The sequence below is a fragment of the Branchiostoma lanceolatum genome, chromosome 5, assembly GCF_035083965.1.
Source record: "Branchiostoma lanceolatum isolate klBraLanc5 chromosome 5, klBraLanc5.hap2, whole genome shotgun sequence".
In the NCBI taxonomy this organism is placed as follows: domain Eukaryota; kingdom Metazoa; phylum Chordata; class Leptocardii; order Amphioxiformes; family Branchiostomatidae; genus Branchiostoma; species Branchiostoma lanceolatum.
In genome coordinates, this window is record NC_089726.1 from 23,520,867 (window position 1) to 23,526,467 (window position 5,601).

A 5,601-nucleotide genomic window follows, 5' to 3' on the forward strand; every position below is an offset into this window, starting at 1 on the left:
CCAAAATCTAATCATTTCCTAGTCTCATTAAGACCTGCCCACCTACCAAATATCAAGACAATCCATCCGAGCCTTCTCGAGTTATCCTGTACATTACACACACACACACAAACGCTACCCTCTGCATAACCTTCTCGGCGAAGGTAATTAAGCAGTTGAATTATCGGATTAGTTTTATTTTCTGTGTTCAATTTTACAATGTTATAACATAGATTATGTGACCCGTCTAAAAGCTAACATGTCGCCATGAACAGGGATGATCCAATTATCAACAACAAATCAGCGAGAAGAATAGTTTATGATTAACAGAAATGTAATACCTAGATCCCTGAACGAAGTTATGCCATTGGTCACCGAAGAAAACCGACATTCATCCGGGGAAATGCTTACCCAGGTGGCGTGCGTCGCTAGTTAATTTGCCAGAACATACGGATTTACGTGTGTGTGTGCATTCAATAAATGTGACGGCAACCTTCATGACTGGCGGGCTGGAATTTTCGCTGAATATATCTTTTTTTGCGTTTCGGCGCATGCGCGCCGGAACGCATTGTCCTGGCTTTTACCTTCAAGCAAGGGACCTTCAAGGAAGGAACCAGGGAAGCTTGGTTCAACACTGTGTCGCACACAATAAGACCTTATATGGCAATACGTTCTCAAATCCTTGTATAGCCGTTGCCTTATATGGCAAGAGAGCACGAAAATGCAGGCAGGCTAGATTTGCATGTGACACAGGACGGCGACCGCATGTAACTGCTACAACTGTTCGGAAATATCATTGCATTGTGGTTTCGGACTTTGATATCCTGAAAAATGACCATATTACATCTATTCCACAAGATTGCAGAAGAAAAAAAATGATTTCGTCAAGAAAACGACCAAAAATCGGCATAAATGATACCATATAGTGAGGTTATAGCATTACGTCCAGAGTGAGTATTTACGTACCGCAGCTTGGCCGATCTGGCAACGCGAAGCACTTCGGACCCAGAAGATCCGGGTTCGTCTCCGTGCGTGGATTTTTTTTTTCTTTTTAGATATTGAATATCAAAAATATATATTGATATTATATTAATCTATCAATATCATATTAATGAATATCATTTTTTTTCATTAATAAATAAAGAAATATTTTATATTTGTTATTTTTAAATATTCATTTAATATATACAAGGCCTTTGTCTTATGAACAGGACTTCATAGATTCCAAACCCGGCATTCGAATTTTTCTGTTCATTGTAATGGAAAATACCGTGCAGCGGCTCCTATGCGCGGTAAGATGATTCTTGCAAAACACTCGCCACTAAACTTCTATCCCCGATGTAAACAGAGGCTCTTGATGTTGTTTGCAAAACAGCGATTCTTTGTTACAGTAGCAAATGCTCCATTGTTCAGTATCGACTTCATTCAGACAACACGGACGTGGAAAGTGGCGCCCCTCGGCACAAAACTATGGGAATTTTCATGAATTTTAGCAAAATTACCCAGGAAAATAAGGAAGAAATGTTGTAAATGCGGAAACCAGAATAATACGGATGAGGTAGCTGTTGATTTGTTTGACATTTGGTAGTCATTTTAGATAGAACCTTAGCTGTTATGAACTTCTATTTCACTTAATTACCATAGTTCTGATGATTCAATGGTGCTTTTTCAAATTTTATGTTTTATTGCGTGCCATGTACATAATTACATTGATAGCTTTTATAATGAGCCTATTATACATTTTACAAATAAGTACAAGTTGTAGGCCAAGACCAGCTTTTTCAAAAGCACTTAAGTTAAGTGACGTAACTTCAAAATTGCTTTCCCCAATCTGCCTTTCTCTATTAAAACAGTACTCATTTCCCAAAATGACAATTTTTCTTATAGACTGAACAGCCCTTGAGTGACTTCCTCTGGCAGATTTTACTTCAAGTAAAGGGAAAAGACAATTCACACTTATAAACGTAGCCGAAACGCCAGCTTTTTTTAAAAGCTCTTGTTTTTTTGTCTTCTTGTAAAATCCGTCACAATTCCAACTATAGTTAGAATATACATGTAAATTTTCTTGTAAGAATAAAGGTCCCATTTCGTGCCTCATGTTCGTTGCGGCCTAGCATTCTTTGCTATTACGCTTTTTTTTTTTCACAATTTCAGGCATTAACGTTAAATCGGGTCTCCTAATTTTCGTATAGGTCAGGTGTTTCAATTCAGTGACTTCTGAATAGTACGCGACAAAAAGTGAAAGTCTGCAAAATCCCGGTCTTTTGCAGGGGGTGTTCCGCAGACATTCTCACAGTTTCTGCTAAAAATCTCGCAAGCCTTTGCGGTAAGAAGTTGCTGAACTATACGGAAGGCTCTTGGCGTCTAACAGAACTTGCAAATAGATTTTTTTGCACAGGGGTGATTTGGAACAGTCAATTCATGCATGGGGAGGGAGGTGGACAAAGTATGTTGGTCTTGCAAATGTTGCCTTTCTACATGTAGATGATATTTCAACTTGCCCAGGTTTTATTCTGGGACAGCCTGCCAAACTGTCAAACAGCCTGCCAAACTGACAAAATGGGCTGTCCCAAAATAACTCCTGGGCAAATTGAAATAGCATTTTTTGTAGTTATCTTATTATGTTTCAATTTGCCCAGGTATTATTTTGGGACAGACCATTTTTGAATGGGGAGGAGTATTGGCGAGACATGCTGTATTTGCTCATGAGCAAATGACGGCCTTTCTAGTGACTACTGATTCTGAGTTATCGCTTTACGAATTTCAACGTTATTTCTATCATGTTGACCAATCAGGCGGTCGTATTTTGAAATGGAGTGCCTTCACCAAAAAAACTCAATAAAATCACTTTTAGTATTTGCCTATTCTACCTTTGTGCCAAATTTCAAGTCATTTTGTCCAAACATGACAGAGATGAATCGATTTGAAGATTTGACAGGAGAAGGAGAGGAAAGCGAAGAAACCTAACAAAAACAATATGATGAGCCCATACCTACTAGTATATGGGCTCAACATAACAATATGTACCGCCCATACCTATAGTATGGGCGATACATGAAAAAGGTTGTTTACTTCCAATTGGTAGAACAACTAGAGGTTCTAAATAAATCCTGCTTCTGACCTAAGTTTTTGCTATATCCTCGGGAAAACAAAGGTCAAGGTTGGTTATGAGTGTCCTGGCGGATTTCCTTGGTATTGCAGCAGCACTTCCTTTTTTGTATCTTTTGTCCTGTGTTTGCTATAGTCTTGATTTTCGGTGGCAGGTAGCTTTTGAGGTGTTTGTTCCACACCATAAAGATATCAAAACCAAATGGCGACTACGTACTGAGGGGAATTTTCGTATATTCCATCTATTGCACAGGTGGCAATACTAGATTAGTCAATTTTTTCAAAGGTAACAATTCTAGAATAGTCCAATTTCGGAATGGTCATGTGTATCGCCGAAACGGTCGTTACTATATTACTGACTGGTCGATGCTGTATCCGAGTATTTCATAACTTGTTGGGGGGGGGGGGGGTGGTTAACGTGTATTAAGCAGCATTTCAATTACAAATATATCACAGTATCGTGATAAATGGTTAAAAATTATCCAAAAGAAAAAATAAAGTTCACCACCAAGGGTTAGAAACCAGGTCCAAAATCTGATCCTTAATTAACTACACCACGAAACATCACGGCGTGGACAGAGTGTGCCAATACACTTTGTGAGGGATCGTGCTAATACGCGTAAGAAGGTGACCACCGTTTCGAAAGGCGACGACCGCTTACCGTAGGCACGGAAAAGCCATCTAATAGAGTCCATCTAGAAATCATTTAACCTTTACCACACTGAACTAGCCGTTTGGCACCAAATTCTCTATTTGTTACAGAGTTACGTATACGCAGCCGGGAGAAGGTTAAGGCCTGCGCAAGTAGCAATATCAGCACAAATGTTAAAACCCATAAGTACTGTTGTGGTGCATTTTTCGTGAAACATGATAGGTGTTGTGGGAAAATGAAGAAAGCATCGATGGTGCCCGTAATTTGTCTCATATCAAGTCGTAAAGGCTGGCGACGGCAATTTGTACATTTAAATGAGAACGAGCGGTGCATGACCAGGTGTCTCCTCCTTTACTATACTGTCTCAATCATGGGGATAGAATACTTTTTACACCTAACGCTCTTGTGACGCCATGCTAGAATGTTCAAAGGTCATTACCTGTCAATTTTGAAGTCTGACTAGCGCGTGACTAGATGATGTATAACGTGTCACGTGACAGTTCCATCCAATCAAAGTTACCGATCACAACCGTTACTCAAACGACGCACGGACGTTGCTCTCTTGAGAAATTTGTTTGCACAGTTAGTATGATTAGAACTATGGACCTATCCTAAAGCTCTGCCTACCGTCATCAAAAGACACAGACACAGTAACTTATACTGGCATTCACGGAAGAAGACATAATGCAGGTGACATTTTCTTTTCTTTATCTTCCCGCACGCATCAGTATGTCATCCCTCAATGTCGGTTCTGTCGGACAGATCAAAGATCAGTATCAGATCGAGGCTTGCCACGCGCTGGTCAGGCGGCACATGATCATTACCCGTCATGCTTCCCGAACCTTCCAACACGACCTTGACACTAGCACCAGATGTGCTTGCCTCACATTCACAATGATCTTTGATTTTTTTCAAAATTAATTACGTTAGATGAATTTTTACGACACTTGAAGAAAAAGGCCGCCTGTACAAATTTGCAGACTCTCTTGGAAAGTCCAATATTAACAGTGCACGGCCTCTGTATGAAGTTAGCACACACAAAGTTTGTAAAACCTTGACTTATGATGTGTCTAATGTTTACCAGTAGGTTACAGTGTACGTCAACTTGGTTAGAACTAGACCGAATGATATTGGCATAGTTATGTTACCGTGGTTTTCATGAAAGAGTTTTAATTGAATAATCTGTCACCGTGAGAATGCTATCCTTACAAATTACTAAGAAGAATTAGAACAAAGTCCTGTTTAGCAACTTCCGTGTAGTTATTTTGAGTAATGGTACAAAAAAATGTTCTCAATAATCTCAGGGGTTACCGAATTGGTCTTCTGGGTTAAATCCTCAGAGATTTAAAAGCTAATGTCATCGTGCATAACAGCAATAAAGAAGGGAAGTTTTGAACTAATTACCGATACTACAAGGGCAATAAGATAAGAGTCAAACTGGCAGGCTGCAGCGGACAACCAACGTGCCATCTATTGAACTGGAAAGAAAGCAAAGGAAAGAAATGTAACATCATTGAGCTCCATTGTCACTATTCCTGTAAATGACAAGAGGTTCAGTGTCTTTTTGACATCCAGGGCTCGTGTGCTATGAATGGAAACATACGAAGCTGGAATTTAGTTTCGTATACAGTGTGTTTTGATAAAACCTGCTACTTTTGTGTACACGTGTGCTCATGATATTCCACTTTATATTTCCGACGGAGAGTTTAAAGCCATATAAAAACAAGAAGTTTTATTGAAGTTCACATTTTTGTCAATTTTACGTTGTCATTAATCAAGGAAAGAATTGCGTCACAAGACAGCGGCGTGCCACCACTGTTTACATGACGACTGGAAACACTATTATTAGGAATGCCACGTAG